At 43.0% G+C, this 22519-nt stretch overlaps 1 pseudogene; it reads right to left on the minus strand.

The window, feature by feature from the left end:
• The window catches only part of LOC119952894, a 163686-nt pseudogene extending 143131 nt beyond the window's left edge, over window positions 1–20555 (minus strand).
• Between the last annotated feature and the right edge of the window lie 1964 nt (window positions 20556–22519).

A 22519-nucleotide genomic window follows, 5' to 3' on the forward strand; every position in this document is an offset into this window, starting at 1 on the left:
GGAAGTACTTCACGAGCTGCGAAGTGCTTTGGGACGTCTCACAAAACGTGCAATTTCATTCTGTTGTGTGCCCTAGAGCAATTCAACAGGGTTCCTTTAAGAGTCCATTCCTCCCCTGCAAACTCCACAATGAACAGACAAAAGCAGAAATTGTGTGGGAATCCCATCACTTTTAAATTCCCTTCCAAATCATATTCCATTCTGAGCCGGCCAGATTTGCTCTTTCTTCATCATTACAGAGTCCTGGAATTCTCTACTTAATATCATGATAGGGCCACTGTCACCACAAAGGCTGCAGTGATTCCTGGAAAAACATCAATTCACCCAAGGTCAAATAGGGATTGCTAGTAAACGTAGCCTTACCACCACAGGAACATATGACTGCGTAGCAGGGATAGAGCATTTGGCCCTTCGAGCCTGCTCTGTCATACAATAAGATCACGGCTGTTATGGTGGTGCTCTCAACTCCACTTTCCTATCTGCCCCTGCAATCTTTGACTCCTTGTTTATCAAAAATCAAACCCATCCTTGAATAAATTCAATGACTCAGCCTTCGTTGATTTCTGGGCAATTCCACATTCAAACTTTGAGAGAAAAGAATTTCCCTCTTCTGAAAAAGGAAACAAACCTCTTAAACCATGACCTATGGTTCTAGTCTTCTCCACGCTATCAATACTGGATCTTAGCTATTTCATTAAGAACACTTCTTACTCTTCTGAACTTCAATGGGTATAGGTGCAACATGTTCAATCTTTATTCATAAGCTAAGCTTTTCATTCCAGGAATGAGTTGAAAGGACCGTTTCTGTACTGCTTCTAACAAACTTAGATCCCTTTTCAAATAAGGAGACCAAAAGGCAGTACTCCAGATGTGGTCTCACCAAGGCTCTGTACAGCTGCAGTACAATTTCCCAATTTTTATATTCTATTCTCCTTACAATAAATGCCAATATTCAATTTGCCTTCCTAATCACTTGTTGAACCTGCATATTAACATTGTGTGATTTGTGTCATGTCTGCATGGTTTCCTCTGGTTTCCTCCCATAGTCCAGAGATGTGTAGGTTAGGTGGATTGGCCATGATCAATGCACGGGATTACAGGGATAGTGCAGGGGAGTGGGCCTAAGTAGAGTGCTCTTCCAGAGGATTGGTGCAGACCTGATGGCCGTCTTCTGCACTGTAGGGATTCTAAGGATCAGCAAGATACCCTGTACATAGAAAAGAGCTGTAACTTGTCAGTTCAGTATAAATTTTGAAGTCATATGAAACTACAAAGGAAATATGGCAGGTAAATTGGTCAATACTAAAATCATCAACTGAGAGCAAAGAAGCCAGTCAGCACAAGTAAAACTCATACCAACAGTTAAATGGTATGTCAGAAATAGAGGATAGAAATCAGATCATTTATAGATACAAAGAGCTGCTCAAGGCCAGTTGCTTCAAACCAGTGGAGCATTGGTACTGGATTAACAAATTGCACAGTGCAAAAGGATTGAGGGATTTGGTATGCCTATACACCAGTCCCTTAAGGTAGCAGAGCAGGTGGAGATGTGGTTAAGGCTGCATATGGTATATTTGCCTTTATTAACCAAGATGTGGAGATGCCGGCGTTGGACTGGGGTGAGCACAGTAAGAAGTCTTACAACACCAGGTTAAAGTCCAACAGGTTTGTTTCAAACACGAGCTTTCGGAGCACGGCTCCTTCTTCAGGTGAATGGAAAGGCTTGTTCCAGAAATGTTTATATAGACACAGTCAGAGATGCCCCGGAATGCGAGCACCTGCAGGCAATCAAATCATCAAAGATGCAGAGAGAGAGGTAACTCCAGGTTAAAGAGGTGTGAATTGTCCCAAGCCAGTTCAGTCGGTAGGCCTCTGCAAGTCCAGGCTTGTTGGTGGGGGCCGAATGTAATGCGACATGAATCCCAGATCCCGGTTGAGTCCGCATTCATGCGTGCGGAACTTAGCTATAAGTTTTTGCTCAGCAATTTTGATTGACTGCTGTCTGGCATGTCTTGCAGAGATTACCCTGGCAGGGTTTTGTGGTGTTGTGGTTGCCTTCAGAACAGCAACCACAACACCACAAAACCCTGCCAGGGTAATCTCTGCAAGACATGCCAGATCATCGACATGGACACCACCATTACACGTGGAAACACCACCCACCAGGTACGCGGCGCATACTCGTGCGACTCGACCAATGTAGTCTACCTCATACGCTGCAGGAAAGGATGTCCCGAAGCGTGGTACATTGGCGAGACCATGCAGACACTGCGACAACGAATAAACGGGCATCGTGCGACTATCAACAGGCAGGACTGTTCCCTTCCAGTTGGGGAACACTTCAGCAGTCAAGGACATTCAGCCTCTGATCTCCGGGTCAGCATTCTACAAGGAGGCCTTCAGGAGACGCGACAACGCAAAATTGCTGAGCAAAAACTTATAGCTAAGTTCCGCACGCATGAATGCGGACTCAACCGGGATCTGGGATTCATGTCGCATTACATTCGGCCCCCACCAACAAGCCTGGACTTGCAGAGGCCTACCGACTGAACTGGCTTGGGACAATTCACACCTCTTTAACCTGGAGTTACCTCTCTCTCTGCATCTTTGATGATTTGATTGCCTGCAGGTGCTCGCATTCCGGGGCATCTCTGACTGTGTCTATATAAACATTTCTGGAACAAGCCTTTCCATTCACCTGAAGAAGGAGCCGTGCTCCGAAAGCTCGTGTTTGAAACAAACCTGTTGGACTTTAACCTGGTGTTGTAAGACTTCTTACTTTATTAACCAAGGCATAGAGTTTAAGAGCAGGGAGGTTATGCTGGAACTGTATAAAACATTGGTTCGGCCACATCTTTAGTATTGTGTGCAGTTCTGGTATCCACATTATAGGAGGGATGTGATAGCATTTGTAAGGGTGCAGAGGATATTTACCAAGACACTGTCTAAGTTGGAGAAGTATTTAGATGTATGCCTTGGCATTGCAAGTGCACAAGGGTATTGGCCAAGCACTGGAAAATGGGATTAGAATAGTCAGATGGTTGTTTTTGACCGGCAGAGAGACAATGGGCTGAAGGGCCTTTTCTGTGTTGTATGAATATGATGCAGGGGTTTGCAGATGTAAAGAAAAGACTAAACTGGAATTGAATCTGCAGCACAAATCCAAAAAAAACAAAGATTAGTCAACTTTTCCAACAATTCAGAGAGAAGGAAATCATTCATAATACTGGTGGCCTGACTAATGCACTACTTCAATGCACTGGGGTGGTGGGTGAGGAGGAGAGAATTGCTGGCACCTCAACATTTGAAATCATGGCAATGAACAAAATTAAAACAACTAAGTGATGTGTTTTTCAATTTCTAAAGCGGATTTTGAATGTTGAGTCTATTACATGTGACATGCAATGTTCATTCAAGGAACACCAATGACAGTAATAAAAACAGATTTCTCTGCTTTCAGCACAGCTCAGATTTTCCACCGGATTGAAGTTAACAGTGCAAGTTAATTTATCTTTTTATAGCTATTTGTCAGAGACTTGGCACATCATAGTGTAGATCTGGCAGTACAAACTGAGTAAATATTTTATCAATTTACAGGACCGTGGTATAGCCGTAATGTCACAGGGTTCGTCATCCAGAGGCCCGATGCTCTGGGGACACTGGTTCAAATCTCTGATGGCAGCTGGTGGAACTTAAATTCAATTCATTTTAAATCTGGAATTGAAAGTTAGTCTCAGTAATGGTGACCATGAAACTGTCACTGTTTGTCATAAACCCATCCGGTTCACTAATGGCCTTTATGAAAATAAATCTGCCATCCTTATTAGGTAACGATGTGACTCCAGAACTACAGCAATGTGGTTGACTCTTCACTGCCCTCTGAAGTGGCCTAACAAACCACTTAGTGCAAGGGCGATTAGGGAATGCCAACCAAAGCTGGCTTTGCCAGTGACACCCACATCCCATGAAATCTGCTTCAGGATTAAGTGCGCTACTGGTGGTAGACAGGATTTGAAAACTCCATAACCAATTATTTCGTAATAATCAATCAGAGAAAATCATGATTTGCCAATCATAACTTTGTGAAAAGAACCAAGTGGCTCCATAAGGGCAAACCTAGTGACATAACTGGCCTTGCGCTACTCTAATTCTCAACACAAATCAGTCAGTTTTTTCCATTGCAAAAAAATTAATATTGACAATACATTATTGTGTTATGACATTTGCCTCACTTCTATTCTATGGTTTAAATTTATTTTGTCAATCCAAAAATGATATCTTCTCTGCCCAAGCAACATTATCCAGCAGTTACATTTCACTGATTCGTAGAGTACGGACTTAAATAATATTTGCACTAGTTGAGAATCTTGTCTACCACCAGTCACAACTCTTTTTAATCCTCAAGTGGATTAATGTTAGTCTTAGTTGGAACCTTTGGACATTTCAATTTTCATCTCTCTAACAGCTCATGCCAAATCAACTAAGCATATCTCTTGCAAATGAACTTGGGGGCTGGTTTAGCACAGTGGACTAAATAGCTGGCTTGTAACGCAGAACAAGGCAGCAGCATGGGTTCAATTCCCGTACTGGCTCCCCGAACAGGCACCGGAATGTGGCAACTAGGGGCTTTTCACAGTAACTTAATTGAAGCCTACTTCTGACAATAAGTTAATATTATAATAAACTAATAATCAATCTCGGTTTAGCAAAAACACTTTTACTGTATATTGCATGTTTTTGTATTTTTCATTAATAATCCCAGTCATTCTGAAAACAAAAAAATACTCCTTGGACACCAAATTACATAATCTGTTACATGTTGAAATAGAATGCTGCAAGGACAAGCTGTGTTCAGAAATATTGAAATCTGAACAAGGTGTCCAGTGCTTAAATATAAAAAAAATAAGCAAACTCTTGTCAAATCATTCAAAAATCAAAACTAGAATAATGAATCTCTGGAATACGTGGAACATTTTGTTCCATCTCCACTCCGGGTACCCTTCCTCATCTCGCTTTATGGCATATCAGTGACCAGCAGGGTCGCTTCTTGTTCTCGTCCTGAATTTGAAAATTTCAACTTTGCTTACAACTTCCACTCTCCCTCACCTTCACATGGTCCGTTTCTCTAGGCAGAATTTTCTGGTCCTGCCAGTGGCAGGTGTTTTAGCAGGTGGGATGAGAAAATGGAGAATAGTCAAAGGTTTCCCACTGATTTAAAACAAAGTTCAGAGTCTTCCATTCTGGGCATGCATGGCAAGTCAGATAGCCCACGTGCATTGTCGAGATCCATACCTGAACATCATGAATTTATGAATACTTATTAAAAAAGCAGCTTGCCAGAATCATGCTGCCACTCCAGCTCAAATAGCCACATGGCAGCTAATTAGACCAGCATGATTCACGACTGGATACAAGTGATGTGCACCTGATGATCACTGCTTCACTTGTGACCTGAGGTATGTTCGCTCACCTTTCATTCCACTGTGCCTGCAGCTGTTCCGACTCTGTGCCAAGGCCAGCAGGAACTTTTTTGGGGGGGGGGGGGGGGGGGGGGGAAAGAAAGAAAGAAAGAAAGAAAGAAAGAGAGAAGTGCTAAAGGCTACCATGCAAGACCAGTACCAGGGGCTACAGAGCATAGTTAGTCCTGTGAACCTGCACCACAATTTTGAGGGCTGTACTTGGCTGCGTGTCCTGGTCACAGTCCAGGAAGGGGGGGGGGAAAGAAAGAATGAAAGAAAGAAAGAAAGAGAGAAGTGCTAAAGGCTACCATGCAAGACCAGTACCAGGGGCTACAGAGCATAGTTAGTCCTGTGAACCTGCACCACAATTTTGAGGGCTGTACTTGGCTGCGTGTCCTGGTCACAGTCCAGGAAGGGAGAGAGGGCCCATCATTACTGCATCAGTCACTCACACGTCACTCCTGGGGGTTGGTGGCTAAAGACTGGGCCGGCACAGTTATTGGAGGCATCCGCACCCTGTAAATGGGGATCAGGTAAAGCGAGAGTGAGGTCTCCAAGTCACAGTACAATGGTCCTCTAAATTGGGTGGGGGTCAGGTCCAATGAGGCATAAGGACATCAAAAGTTTTAGTGGGGAGTACAGGGATATCAACCTAATAAAGGATTAGAGAGGGAGGAAGGTGATTTGAGGGAGGGAAACACACTGAAGGGGACATTGATGATCACTGGGGACGGGCTACTTGAAGCTGGTCTCTTAATAATACCTCAGCACCACCATTTTGCAAGGTGATTCAATGATGCCGTTGAAAAACAAACCATGAAAAAAATTCCCTGGCAAACTGAGGACTTGATAGCAGTCAACTGCAGCAGTTAAGCGATTGAAGGGGTACCCAAGTAATTTCCGCTTAGCCAAATGGTGTAGGTGGCACAGCAGAGATAATTAGCAGCAGTCAAATGCTGATATACGAAAAGTGGTGCCTTAACTCATGCTGCACAGAGTATAAACCCCAATCAGGATTAGATTCTAAAGGCCATTTGACCCTCTCGTGAAAAATTCAGAGTGGCAGAAGGAACCAAAAAGGGCCACTGGCCAAAATATACATACCTGACTGCCCAAAGTATGATAAACCTTGCAGCTGCCAATTTGATTTTGAAGGTCCCCTCTCCCACAAAACACTCAAAACTTGAGTGCAAGTTAGGACTGCTGTGTTATTGTTTGACAGTGCCCTGATTGAGGTTTCTCTTGCCTGGCAGAACACAGTCAGATGCAACTCCCTGGGTCAAAGCCCTGTCATGTCTGTGGTTTCATATTGGAGGAAGGAGACAAGGTGTCCCCGACCAATACTCCAGAAGGCTGTAACATCATTCCAAGTGACTCAAAGGGGATGTAATAGCTGGGATGAAAGTGATCCATGGACTCCACAATGCCTTCTGTGTGCGCGCGGAGTGGACCTCTAAAAGGCGTGAGGATATGACTTGTACAGGATGAGAGAAGAGATCAGGATGCGAGAAGAGCTGAAGATGTCAATGTTTGCATGTGTGTGTGCGTGTGCGAGTGAGAGAGGGAATCAGTGGTTGGAACGTTCAAGATTCATGTGGAGTGTAAGCAGTGAACAGCTGATGGGTTTGAGAGAGTGAGATTGAAGAGTGAGAAGGTGGTGGACTTACCTTGGCAGAGCGGATGTGATAATTCATCCTCTTCCTGCACTGGATGGGTATATCTTCTAGGGCACTTTGGTGCTGACCATCCTGGCGACCAGCTCCCATAACAGCATGGTGAGGTTGGTGGATCTCTTGATTCTCATCAGGGGGATAAAGTTCCCATCAGGGAGATAAAGTATCACCCGCTAGTCCTCCCATGGGGATAAAGTATCTCCTGAAAGTCCTCCCCTGTATTGAGAAGTGTCACCAATGCATTGTCGCTTAACTTTGGGGTAGCGTGCTTGGTTCGTTTGGGGGCCATGCTGACATCTGCTATGATTAGGTCCTGGCTGCAGTGAGCCGTGTGCGTGGGTACAATTTAAAATATGGCACGCAAAAGGATGATCCGATGAGGAAACGGCAGGGCAAACGAATCCCAGGCCGCCCCACCACAAGATATGGTGTATTAGACTTTCATGCATATTCAATTCGCTTAAAATCAGATCATTTGGCACAGAAATGCGCTATGACATTCCACTTTTCCTTTTACAACCACAATACACCCTTGGTCTTTCCCTTCCTCGACTGCTCCATCTGCATTTAGGGTTAGGCAGTCTACCACGACTACACCTCCTTCCGCCTCGCTTCCTGTCAATTCCATTCTCCGTCCCATCGGTTCTGACATGCCACCTTCGATATCAACATTTTTTCTTAAAATACCTTTTTTGTAAAATAAATTTAGAGTACCCAATTAATTTTTTCCAATTAAGGGGCTTTTTAGCATGGCCAATCCACCTACCCTACGCATCTTTGGGTTGTGGGGGTGAAACTCATGCAGACACTGGGAGAATGTGCAAACTCCACACAGACAGTGACCCCCAGGGCCTGGATTTGAACCAGGGTCCTCTGCGCTGTAGCCCCAGTGCTAACCACTACACCGCCCGATAGCAGCATTTCCGATAGGTCTTCCCGTACCGGCCTCCCAGAACAGGCGCTGGAATGTGGTGACTGGGGGCTTTTCACAGTAATTTCATTGAAGCCTACTTATGACAATAAGCGATTATTATTACTATTTTCCTCAACCAAAGATTCCACTCCACTGTGGTTGACGGGGCCCTCAGGTGTGCCCATCCTATTTAGCACCTTCCTGATCCCACTTCTTCTCCTTCCTCGAGCCAGGTAGATCTCGCCATGTCCTCATCTTCCATTCTACATTTAACAGTGCATCCTCCGCCATCACTAGCACATGCCAAAACCAAACACATTTTCCCCTCCCCTTTCAGCATTCCAAAGCACCTTTCCATGCACCACCCCATGTATGATTAACAGATCCAATCAATACCTGCTTTTTCATCTATTCTTTACAATCACTCCTGCCAAATGAAACAGCAATCAGTTGCTTGTTATTTTAATTCACGGCGCCTCTCCCATACTGGCCTCTCAGTCTCCTACACTGTTCCAATGAAGCTCGATGAGAATGAGAGAAACAGCATTGATCTTTCGTTTGGAGAAGCTATACCTTTTGGATTCAATATTGAGTTCAACATTTCAGATCATAGCCTCTGCACATTTTTTGCAACAGTAGGTGTTGGTATTGATGCTGATGCCATCTTTTGGATCCACTTCTGTTTCTTTCTTTTCTCTTGTACCATTATCCTTTTTGTTCAGTTTATTGTCACGTGTACCGAGGTACCGTGAAAAGTATTGTGCTGAGTGCAGCTCAGACAGATCATTCCGTACATGAAAAAAAATACATAATAGGGCAAAAATAAAATACACAATGTAAATACATAGGTATTGGGTGAAGCATACAGAGTGTAGTATTACTCAGTAGAGAAGGTGTGTGAAGAGATCAGACCAGTCCATGCGTCCATCAGTCCATAAGAGGGTTGTTTAGGAGTCTGGTAACAGTGGGGAATAAGTTGTTTTTGAATATATTCATGCGTGCTCTCAGTCTTTTGTATTTCCTGCCTGATAGAAGAAGTTGGAAGAGTGAGTAAGCAGAGTTGCAGGGGTGTTTGATTATGCGGCCCGCTTTCCCAAGGCAGCGAGAGTGTGGACAGAGTCAATGGATGGAAGACAGGTTCATGTGCTGGACTGGGCAGTGTTCACGACTCTCTGTAGTTTCTTCCGGTCTTGGGCCGTGCAGTTGCCATACCAGGCTGTGATGCAGCCAGATAGGATGCTTTCTTTTTTTTTTTTTTTCTTTTTTTTTTATAAATTTAGAGTACCCAATTATTTTTTCCAATTAAGGGGCAATTTAGTGTGGCCAATCCACCTATCCTGCACATCTTTTGGGTTGTGGGGGTGAAACCCACGCAGACGCGGGGAGAACATGCAAACTCCTCACAGACAGTGACCCAGGGCCGGGATTCGAACCCGGGTCCTCAGCGCCGTAGGCAGCAATGCTAACCACTGTGCCACCGTGCTGCCCCGATAGGATGCTTTCTGTGGTGCATCTGTAAATGTTGGGACGAGTCAGTGTGGACATGCTGAAGTTCCTTAGTTTCCGGAGGAAGTATATGCGTTGTCCTGCTTTCTTGATCGTAGCGTCGACATGGGTGGACCAGGACAGATTTTTGGTGATGTGCACATCTAGGAATTTGAAACTGTCAATCATCTCCACCTCGGCCCTGTTGATGCAGACAGGGGTGTACACAAAGCTTTTGGTTCCTGAAGTCAATGACTAGCTCTTTAGTTTTGCTGACATGGAGGGAGAGATTGTGGTCATTCATTTCGCACACAATCATAGACCTTCCCTTTTGTTCCTCCCTCCCATCTTTTTCCTGCCTCTGAAATTGCTTAAAATCTGTCACTATCAGCAACAATTTCCATTTTTGATGAAAGATTGACCAGAAAGATTAACTGTTTCTCTTTCCATAGAAGCTGCTTAAATTGCTGAGCATTTTTAACATATTCTGTTGAAGTTTTAGACTTCAAGAATCTTCAAATGAAGTACTTCATTCACAACAAAGTGATCAAAAACACAAAACTATAAAAACTTTCACAAGATTAGTTTTGACAAATAACCTGGTTAAAACAGACCATGTACGTTATGAATTATGGCCAACATGTTCCTGGAAAGGTAAAGGGCGGGATGAAAAGTCCAGAGAATCCTGGATGTCAGGGGATATACAGGATTGGATAAGGAAAAAAGGGAGGCTTATGGCAAATACAAGGGGCTCAAAACAGTAGAAGCCCAAGGAGGAGTATAGAAAGGGTGGGAGGGGGTACTTTAAGAAATCAGGAGAGCGAAGAGGGGGGCATGAAAAAACACTGATGGGCAGGAAAATCGCAAGCTGGTTTCTAAATCTATGAAGGGCAAGAGAGTAACCTGGGAAAGAGTAGGCCGGCCAATAGGGACCGAAGTGTCAATCGGCGTGTGGAGTCAGAAGACATAGGTGCAGCTTTGAATGAGTTTTTGTATCTGCATTCACTATAGAGAAGGTCGATGTAGGTATAGAAATTGAGGGCTGATATAATTGAACAAATTAACATTTTAATAAAATTAATTTTATTATGTTCATTCTGAAGTCAGCAAAATGTTCATGTTATCCTTCACCACTTCTACTCTCCAAGGTCAATGTCCTTCTATTTGAAAATCAGTACCTATATACAGCAATACTGGTAACAAATTGTCAATACTACAAAATAAAGTTGTACCCTTGTTCAAAAACCCATCTCAGAATCACCTCCAATTCCTTTTTTTTGTTAAAAGACATGAATCCTTATAATGGCTTACTGGCCAACTTATGTACCAATGAAGTTCATTTATTCTTGGAGATGCTGAAACTTTAGGAGATTTTGAAGACGAGACATTTTATCCGAGTAAGCAGTGGCAATCAACTGTAGGTCATTGTGTAGTGAAAGCAGAATTAAAGAGTAAGAAACAACGTCAAGAGCCCATTTTCCAAACTCTGGTACTAGTCATGTTTAATGAATGGGAGGAGTTCAGTTTGGAAGAAATTAAATAAGAGATACAAAGGGCAAGGGAAGTGGGACCTGGATGCATATGTGCCCAAGTTATTGAAGGTGGCAGATCAGTTTGATGAGCAGTTAATAAAAGCACATGGTATCCTGGGCTTTGCTAATAGCAACATGGAGTACAAGAGCAAAGGGGTTTTATTGAACTTGCATATGACACTGATTCAGCCTCAGTTAGAACACTTCATCCAGTTCCAGGCACTCAGTTTAGGAAGGATGTGAAGACATTGGAGGTACTGTAGAAAGATTTACAATAATGGCTCCAGGGATGAAGACGTTGGAGAATTTGTGTTGTGTTCCATGGAGAAAAAGGTTAGGAAGGGCCTGGACCGAACAGGTAAGGGAGAGTGTTCCCATTCATGGAGGAGAGGATGGACAATGAGGCTTCACAGATTTAAGTAATCACAAAGAGCAGCAAGAAGAGAAAAATAATCTTAACAAGGCGAACAGTAAAGATCTGGACTGCACTGCAGGAGAGGGAGGTGGAGGCAGGTTCAATGGAAGCATTCAAGAGGGAATGAGATTTTTATTGGAATGCGAAAGGTTACAGGGGGAGAGGGGGGGTTGCACTACGTGAATTGCTCATTCGTAGAGCCAGTGAAGACACAATGGGCTGAATGGCCTCCTTCTGCTCAGTAACAGTTCTTTTGAAGTGTTCCTGATTCATAAGTCATGGAGAGGAAGGGCCTCTGGGACAGCAGTTATAATTAAATTGCAATTATGGAGACATGGTTAAAGGAGGGAACAGGACTGGCAGCTTAACATTCTTGGATAGCGTTGATTTAGACAGGACAGAAGGGGAAACAAAAGAAATGGTGGAGTTTCATTGCCAATTAGGGACCAGATCACAGCTGTGTTGAGGGAGGACACATTTTGCCGGGGGGGGGGGGTTTGTAGTGAGGCATTATGGGTGGAGTTCAGGAATAAGAAGGGTGAAATCACAATGTTGGGAGTGTACTTATAGACCTCCCAATAGCCCGCAGGAGACTGAGGAGCAATTATGTAGTCGGATACTGCAAATGTGTGAAAAAAGCAGGGTAGTTGTGATGGGTGATTTTAACTTCCGCTATATTGACTGGGAATCCCTTACACCTAGGGGCTCAAATGGAGAGCAATTTGTTAGATGCGCCCAGTATGATACAATATGTTCAACCAGGGAGGGGGCCATACTAGATTTGGTATTGGGGAATGAGCCAGGCCAAGTAATTGATGTTTCAGTTGTGGAGCATTTTGGGCTTAGTGACCCATAATTCCATAAGATTTCTAATAGTCATGGATAAGGACAAAGTAGCCTGTGGGTGAGGATGCTGAATTGGGCGAGGGCCAATTACATCCAAATTATTATTAATTATTATTATTAGACAGGAACTGTGGAATGTGGATTGGGAGCAGCTATTTGAAGGCACATCCACGTCTGACATGTGGGAGGCTTTTAAAGGCCAATTGACTGAAGTGCAAGACAAGTATGTCCCTGCAAAAATGAAGGATAGAAATGGCAGGATTCGGAAACCATGGATGATAAGGGAAATTGTAAGCTTAGTCAATAGGAAAAAGGAAGCATACGATAGGTCTAAACATCTAAAAACTGACAAAGCCCTTGAGGAGTACAGTGAAAGTAGGAAGAAACCTAATGTGGAATTAGGAGAGCTAAAAGGGACCATGAAATGTCTTTAAGCAAACATGGTCAAGGAGAATCCCAAGGCGTGATATGCATTTATTACGAGCAAGAGAGTAATAATAATAATAGTTATTATTGTCACACGTATGCTTAGATTAACACTGCAATGAAGTTACTGTGAAAATCTCCTAGTCACTATACTTTGGCGCCTGTTCGGGTACACTGAGGGAAAATTCAGAACACCTTTCGGGACTTGTGGGAGGAAACCGAAGCACGCAAAAGGGAACCCACACAGACACGGGGAGAACATGCAGACTCTGCACAGACAGTGACCCAAGCCAGGGATCGAACCTGGCATCCTGGCGCTGTGAAGCTCGATAGAAAGAGTAGGCCCACTGAAGGACAAATGGGTGAAATTCTTAATGGGTGCTTTGTATCGGTATTCACCAGGGCGAAGGACATAATTGATGTAGAGACCAGGGATAGGTGTGTGAATGATCTTGAGAACATCAATATACCAAACGAGGAAGTGTTGAGTACCAAAACTGCATTAAGGTAGACAAGTCCCCAGGGCCAGATGGGATCTGTCCCAGGTTACTGCAGGAGGCAGGGGGAGAAATAGCTGGGGCCTTAACAGATATCTTCACATCCTCTTTGACCGAAGGCGAGGTTCCAGAGGACTGGAGAATAGCCAGTGCCATTCCCTTGTTTGAAGAAAGTTAGCAGGGATAATCCAGCAAATTATAGGCCGATGAGCCGGACATCAGTGGTGGGGAAGCTTTTGGAAAAGATACTGAGGGACAGGATATATGCACATTTGGAGAAAAACGGACTAGTTAGTGACAGGCAACATGGTTTTGTATTGGGGGGTCGTGTTTCACCAACTTGAGTTTTTTTTTTGAAGAAGTGACAAAGAAAATTGATGACAGAAGGGCTGTGGATGCAGTTGACAGGGACATTAAGTAAAGCATTTGACAAGGTCCCACATGGCAGACTGGTTTTTGTACCAAATCACATGGGATTTGGGGCGGGCTGGCTCGATGGATACAGAACTAGCTTGGATAGAGTAGCAGTGGAAGGGTGTTTTTCAGAATGGAGATCTGTAGCAAGTGGTATTCCGCAGGGATCAGTGCTGGGACCTCTGTTGTTTGTAGTTCACATAAATGATGTAGAGCAAAAATATGGGTGGTCTGATCAGTAAGTTTGTGGATAACACTAAAATTGACAGAGTTGCTGTGCCGAGGATTGTCAGAGAATACAACAGGATATAGATAGATTGGAGACTTGGGCACAGAAATGGCAGATGGAGTTTAATCTGGAAAAATGCAAGTGGATGCATTTTGGAAGATCAAATCCAGGTATGAATTATACTGCAAATGGCAAAACCCTACGGAACATTAACATTGAGGGATTTGGGCGTGCAGGTCTACAGTTCCCTAAAAGTGGGAACACAGATGGTCAAGGTGATTAAGACTGCATATGGTACGTTTGCCTTCAATCAGCTGGGGCATTGAGTACTGTATTTGGAGTAATGCGTGCAGTTCTGGTCACCACATTATCAGAAGGACATGGAAGCTTTGGATAGAGTGCAAAGAAGGTTCACCGAGATGTTGGCTGGTTGAGGGTGTTGGCTATGAGGAGAGGTTGAATAAACTAGGATTGTTTTCACTGGAAAGACGGAGGCTGAGAGAAGACCTGATAGAGGTCTACAAAATTATGAGAGGCATAGACAGGGTGGATAGTCAGAGGCTATTTCCAAGGGTGGAAGTGTCAATTACAAGGGGCCACAGGTTCAAGGTGAGAGAGGGAAAGTTTAAGGGATATCTGCGGGGCATGTTTTTCCAGAGTGGTGTCTACAACGCGCTGCCAGAGGATGAAATGAAAATGAAAATCGCTTATTGTCACGAGTCGGCTTCAATGAAGTTACTGTGAAAAGCCCCAAGTCGCCACATTCCGGCGCCTGTCCGGGGAGGCTGGTACGGGAATCGAACCGTGCTGCTGGCCTGCGTTAAAAGCCAGCAATTTAGCCTTGTGAGCTAAACCAGCCCCTGGTGGTGGAAGTAAGCACATCAGCAGCATTTACAAGGCATGAATAGGGAGTAAATAGAGATACAGACTGAGTAAGGGCAGAAGGCTTTGTTTTTAGTTAGGGCAGCATGATCGGCACAGGCTTGGAGGGATGAAGGGCCTGTTCCTGTTCTGTACTTTTCTGAGTTCTTTGTTCTATACCCTAATTGCTGAGAGGCAGTTATCTGGCAATCACTTGAGGCCTGTTGAGGCCTGTTTAGGGGCACATTGTATTCTTCTCTTTGAAGTTAAGGTATTTTTTTGAGTCATCGGTTAGCTGAGGTCTGTATAAAAGACAGAGAGACTGCGCACAAAGTAAGCAAGCACTTTCCAGGAGACTCATCTGGAGTGAGACTCGTACAGAGTGGAGGATTGAAATTTGGTAATTTGGTGCAGTGAGGTAATTCGGTGCAGAGTGTGAGGAGGTGCTCTTTAGCCCTGGTAAGTGACTGGTAAGTAGTCTCTCTTTTTCTTTTCATTGTCTAATTTACTTATTTTTATTTTGAAATTGTAGTTGTTTAAGTTTACCAAGGGTTTAAGACATGGCAGGAGATCCCAGACCCGTGTCATGCTCCTCGTGTGCGATGTGGGAGCTCAGGGACACGTCCACTGTCCCTGGCTCCTTCACGTGCAAGAAGTGTGTTCAGTTGCAGCTCTTGTTAGACCGCTTGACGGCTCTGGAGCTGCGGATGGACTCACTTTGGAGCATCCGCGATGCTGAGGAGGTCGTGGATAGCACGTTTAGCGAGTTGGTCACACCGCAGGTGAAGGTTACTGAGGGAGATAGAAAATGGGTGACCAAAAGAAAGAGCAAGAGTAGGAAGGCAGTGCAGGTGTCCCCTGCGGTCATCTCCCTGCAAAACAGATATACCGCTTTGGATACTGTTGAGGGAGATGGCTCACCAGGGGAAGGCAGCAGCAGCCAGGTTCATGGCACCGTGGCTGGCTCTGCTGCACAGCAGGGCAGGAAGAAAAATGGCAGGGCTATAGTGATAGGGGACTCGATCGTAAGGGGAATAGACAGGCGGTTCTGTGGACGCAATCGAGACTCCAGGATGGTATGTTGCCTCCCTGGTGCAAGGGTCAAGGATGTCTCGGAGCGGCTGCAGGACATTCTGGGGGGGGGGGGGGGGGGGGGGTGAACAGCCAGCTGTCGTGGTGCACATAGGCACCAACGATATAGGTAAAAAACGGGATGAGGTCCTACAAGCGGAATTCAGGGAGTTAGGAGTTAAACTAAAAAGTAGGACCTCAAAGGTAATAATCTCAGGATTGCTACCAGTGCCACGAGCTAGTCAGAGTAGGAATGTCAGGATAGATAGGATGAATGCGTGGCTCGAGAGATGGTGCAAGAGGGAGGGATTCAAATTCCTGGGGCATTGGGACCGGTTCTGGGGGAGGTGGGACCAGTACAAACCGGACGGTCTGCACTTGGGCAGGACTGGAACCGATGTCCTAGGGGGGGTGTTTTCTAGAGCTGTTGGGGAGGGTTTAAACTAATGTGGCAGGGGGATGGGAACCAATGCTGGAAGTTGGAAGGTAGTAAAACAGGGACAGAAACAAAAGGAAGTAAGGGGAAAAGTGCAAGGCAGAGAAGACATAGTCAGAAATCCATAAGGGCGACAGTACAAGGTACAGTGACTGAGGGGAGCACAGTGAATAGGCCCAGTAATAACAAAAGGAATAAAACTGGAGATGTTAAGATTCAAAACAGAGGTAAAAAAAACAACATAAGTGTACTTTACCTGAATGCTCGTAGTATTCGGAATAAAGTAAATGAGTTGGTGGCACAAATCATCGTGAAGGACTATGATTTAGTGGCCATTACGGAAACATGGTTAAAGGATGGTCACGACTGGGAGTTAAATATCCGAGGGTATCAAACTATTCGGAAGGACAGAGTGGATGGTAAGGGAGGTGGTGTTGCTCTGTTATTTAAGGATGACATCCGGGCAATAGTAAGGGATGACATTGGTGCTATGGAGGATAAGGTTGAATCCATTTGGGTGGAAATCAGGAACAGTAAGGCGAAAAAGTCACTGATAGGAGTAGTCTATCGGCCACCAAATAGTAACGAGATGGTGGGGCAGGCAATAAACAAAGAAATAACTGATGCATGTAGAAATGGTACAGCAGTTATCATGGGGGATTTTAATCTACATGTCGATTGGTATAACCAGGTTGGTCAAGGCAACCGTGAGGAGGCGTTTATAGAATGTATCCGCGATAGTTTCCTAGAACAGTATGTAATGGAACCTACGAGGGAACAAGCGGTCCTAGATCTTGTCCTGTGTAATGAGACAGGATTGATTCATGATCTCATAGTTAGGGATCCTCTCGGAAGGAGCGATCACAATATGGTGGAATTTAAATACAGATGGAGGGTGAGAAAGTAAAATCAAATACTAGTGTTTTGTGTTTCAACAAAGGAGATTACAAGGGGATGAGAGAAGAACTAGCTAAGGTAGACTGGGAGCTAAGACTTTATGGTGGAACAGTTGAGGAACAGTGGAGAACCTTCCAAGCGATTTTTCACAGTGCTCAGCAAAGGTTTATACCAACAAAAAGGAAGGACGGAAGAAAGAGGGAAAATCGACCGTGGATATCTAAGGAAATAAGGGAGAGTATCAAATTGAAGGAAAAAGCATATAAAGTGGCAAAGATTGCTGGGAGATTAGAGGACTGGGAAATCTTTAGGGGGCAACAGAAAGCTACTAAAAAAGCTATAAAGAAGAGTAAAATAGAGTATGAGAGTAAACTTGCTCAGAATATAAAAACAGACAGTAAAAGTTTTTACAAATATATAAGACAAAAAAGAGTGGCTAAGGTAAATATTGGCCCTTTAGAGGATGAGAAGGGAGTTTTAATAATGGGAAATGAGGAAATGGCTGAGGAACTGAACAGGTTTTTTGGGTCGGTCTTCACAGTGGAAGACACAAATAACATGCCAGTGACTGATAGAAATGAGGCTATGACAGGTGAGGACCTTGAGACGATTGTTATCACTAAGGAGGGAGTGATGGGCAAGCTAATGGGGCTAAAGGTAGACAAGTCTCCTGGCCCTGATGGAATGCATCCCAGAGTGCTAAAAGAGATGGCTAGGGAAATTGCAGATGCACTGGTGATAATTTACCGAAATTCACTAGACTCTGGGGTGGTCCCGGTGGATTGGAAATTAGCAAACGTGACGCCACTGTTTAAAAAAGGAGGTAGGCAGAAAGCAGGAAATTATAGGCCAGTGAGTTTAACTTCGGTAATAGGGAAGATGCTGGAATCTATCATCAAGGAAGAAATTGCGAGGTATCTGGATAGAAATTGTCCCATTGGGCAGACGCAGCATGGGTTCGTAAAAGGCAGGTCGTGCCTAACTAATTTAGTGGAATTTTTTGAGGACATTACCAGTGCAGTAGATAACGGGGAGCCGATGGATGTGGTATATCTGGATTTCCAGAAAGCCTTTGACAAGGTGCCACACAAAAGGTTGCTGCATAAGATAAAGATGCATGGCATTAAGGGTAAAGTAGTAGCATGGATAGAGGATTGGTTAATTAATAGAAAGCAAAGAGTTGGGATAAATGGGTGTTTCTCTGGTTGGCAATCAGTAGCTAGTGGTGTCCCTCAGGGATCCGTGTTGGGCCCACAATTGTTCACAATTTACATTGATGATTTGGAGTTGGGGACCAAGGGCAATGTGTCCAAGTTTGCAGATGACACTAAGATGAGTGGTAAAGCGAAAAGTGCAGAGGATACTGGAAGTCTGCAGAGGGATTTGGATAGGTTAAGTGAATGGGCTCGGGTCTGGCAGATGGAATACAATGTTGACAAATGTGAGGTTATCCATTTTGGTAGGAATAACAGCAAACGGGATTATTATTTAAACGATAAAATATTAAAGCATGCCGCTGTTCAGAGAGACTTGGGTGTGCTAGTGCATGAGTCACAGAAGGTTGGTTTACAAGTGCAACAGGTGATTAAGAAGGCAAATGGAATTTTGTCCTTCATTGCTAGAGGGATGGAGTTTAAGACTAGGGAGGTTATGTTGCAATTGTATAAGGTGTTAGTGCGGCCACACCTGGAGTATTGTGTTCAGTTTTGGTCTCCTTACTTGAGAAAGGACGTACTGGCGCTGGAGGGTGTGCAGAGGAGATTCACTAGGTTAATCCCAGAGCTGAATGGGTTGGATTATGAGGAGAGGTTGAGTAGACTGGGACTGTACTCGTTGGAATTTAGAAGGATGAGGGGGGATCTTATAGAAACATTTAAAATTAGGAAGGGAATAGATAGGATAGATGCGGGCAGGTTGTTTCCACTGGCGGGTGACAGCAGAACTAGGGGGCATAGCCTCAAAATAAAGGGAAGTAGATTTAGAACTGAGTTTAGGAGGAACTTCTTCACCCAAAGGGTTGTGAATCTATGGAATTCCTTGCCCAGTGAAGCAGTTGAGGCTCCTTCATTACATGTTTTTAAGGTAAAGATAGATAGTTTTTTGAAGAATAAAGGGATTAAGGGTTATGGTGTTCGGGCCGGAAAGTGGAGCTGAGTCCACAAAAGATCAGCCATGATCTCGTTGAATGGCGGAGCAGGCTCGAGGGGCCAGATGGCCTACTCCTGCTCCTAGTTCTTATGTTCTTATACAAATGTCAACTATGTAACTTTTTTGTGATCGGAAAAGAGCAAAAAACAGCACACTATTTTCAAATAAAAAGATCAAAATATTTCTGCTTGGGAGATTTACTGGAGTCCTTTAGCCTCAGATTTACATTTTTGATGCTGAAACAGCAACAGACTGAAGAGTTAATACCCTACTTATGAAGTCAGCATATGTTGTGCTTCATAGAATACACATGGGGCTGTACACTTTCATGAAATAAAAATGGCAGTACTGTCAGATACCAAAACTTCCACAGGGAAATTTGCCTCCAAGCATAATATACCAATAGCAGCAAATGGTAACAGATGCCACCATCGTACTTAGCGCTCAGCTTGGCCAAACAAATCCACAGTGCACTTTAACAATTGGGGTTATGTAGGTCATTAGACACCAACTGCAAGAGGACTAGTTCAATCAGAAGCAGTTTTGCAATATACCAGGTATTCTGAACCAATATTCCTAGGCACATTACATAAAACATGAGACAGGAAACAGAATAGAGGAAAGTTTTACATAAATCCCTTCATTAAATGAAATGAAAATCGCTTATTGTCACAAGTAGGCTTCAAATGAAGTTACTGTGAAAAGCCCCTCGTCGCCAGATTCCGGCACCTGTTCGGGGAGGCTGTTACGGGAATTTAACCATGCTTCTGGCCTGCCTTGGTCTGCTTTTAAAACTAGCGATTTAGCCCTGTGCTAAACAGCCTCTTCATTGCATTGGCCCTCATTAAAGAGAACCAAATTGAACAAATGTGTATTATGGAGATATCTACTACTTTCAAAAACCATTGATAAAATGTTATACTGCATGATTGTGACATCCTCCTGTAATATGATCAAAGAAGTTCACACAAGCAAGTTTACCTCTTATGAAGAATTAGGAACAAATAATAGCTAACCTTTGGTTTTATGTTCAGCAGCCTGCAAGAAAAAAAAAGAAACAAGTTATAGAACTGGTTCATTTGGTCAACGTATAATGATGAGAAAAACAATTTTTCTATTAAGTTGGAACAAAAACCAATGTTGAACGCAGCACCTTCTTTTGAGCAGCTTCCTTCTTTTTCTTTTCTTCTTGCTTTTTCTTTTTCTTTTCTTCCATCAAACGGTCCTCTCCTTTAGTTTCTTGTTCTTTCTCACTATTTCATTGAACAGAAAAACATTGGAAAAATTAAGCATTTCAAAATCTAGAAGCAAATAAAATCCTGAATCAAGCCAGAGTTACAACTGGAGCTTACACCTATGAAATGTCAGCAATTGACATATGGAGTTAAAAATCAGTGCTTCAACAATTTATTGCTGGTCTTCCCCACAAATACGTCAAAATAATTTGTATAACACTGAATAAACAGTATATTATTTTGAAAATCATAATTGCCAGACACTTGTAGGAAATTTCAACATTACAACTATATGAACAGTTCAACACTGGCAATTAATTTTTTTTCTGATGCTCAAAATTGTTTGATATGTTGATCCAAATTGAAAGATTGGTGATATTTTTCGCAAACACCGGAGAAAGTTTCAGTTTTAGTCGAATATTCTCATGTCTAAAACTAGGGATCAAGTAATTCAGGAGAAATCTCTTCAGTCAGAATGTGGAAATCACAGCTATTTGATAGAGATGAATAGCATAGTTGTAAAAGGTGGAAGCTCGGGAAGCATATGGGATAGAAAGGGATAGAAAGAAATAGAAATATGCGCTAATAATGAGGGATGAAGTAAATAAAGTGAGTGGAGGCTCTTGGGGAGTATAAATGCCCCTGTTTCTATGCTGTAAATTCTGTGTAACTAGATGGCATAATGAGATTTAATGAGGCTTCCTTTGACACTAATTTCCATTTTCCACATCAGTTATCGGATTACTTTGAGTCACTTGTTCTATATTACAAAAACAAAATGCAACACACCTTTTAAGTATCAGTCATTTCTAATGCTTCATTTCCTATTAATTCGAAGCATAAATATATAACTACCTGCCAAGTCTGACCTGTGTATAAATGTATTTTCAGGCGAAGAGAAGTCGTCCACAAAACTATTATACAAATTTATCATCCCATTATTGACATGAGCTTGCTATGTTTGTTGAGAGCTGTAGTTCTTAAAATATTCAAAGTTATGTTTGCAAGCAGAAAATAAACTTAGGCAGAAAATATAGCAGAAACTTTCAAGAAGGTCAAGTGTTACTGTTTTATTCGAATACTTCCTATTAATTTTGTTTTTAATGCTTTATTTCTTATTAATTCTAAGCATACGAGATATCAGTAAAGTAGCTCTAAAAATCACCTACAGACGAAGGGAAGAAAACTTTCAATGTGTATTTGTCTTATAATAGGCATCAACAATCTTCTAGTTTGATGTTATTTAAAAGAGTTGCTATTTAAAAATATAGATTTTTTAAACCCTTACAAAAACAGAATCCTTCTGTATGGTCACCACTTGAGCATGGTGAATTATCAAGCTGACTACAGACTATACTAGTGACATTCACACAACACAAACTGTTGCTCTTCTTCCCTCCCCATCTCTTCTGGCACAACAAATTGGTCAACTGACAGGACCACTTCCACCTCAATACCAAGTACCAAAGATAAAATAAACTACATCCGGCCTAAGTTGCACTGTTCCCAGTATAAGCACAGCCAAACAATGTGTTTCAATGCATTCCCCTGGAAACATTATGCAATCAGGTATGTTGAAACTTCATAAAATATGTACAAGAATGCCCACTTCCGTGAAATGCACTTAGGAAGATACAATGAGAATGCACACTTTATTACATAATTGTTCCATAAATATATAACTACCTGCTAAGTCAGACATGTGTATAAATGTATTTTCAGGAGAAAATAAGTAGTCGTCCACAAAACTATTATACAAATTTATCATCACATTATTGACAGGAGCTTGCTATGTTTGTTGAGAGCTGTAGTTCTTAAAATATTCAACGATATATTTGCAGTCAGAAAATAAACTTAGGCAGAAAATATAGCAGAAACTTTCAAGAAGGTTAAGTGTTACTATTTTATTAGAATACTTTAACTATTAATTGTAGAACCCACAGGCCAATGCACCTTTGTGGGTCAGCTCCTACAGCTTTTTG

Source organism: Scyliorhinus canicula, chromosome 18 (assembly GCF_902713615.1).
Source record: "Scyliorhinus canicula chromosome 18, sScyCan1.1, whole genome shotgun sequence".
In the NCBI taxonomy this organism is placed as follows: domain Eukaryota; kingdom Metazoa; phylum Chordata; class Chondrichthyes; order Carcharhiniformes; family Scyliorhinidae; genus Scyliorhinus; species Scyliorhinus canicula.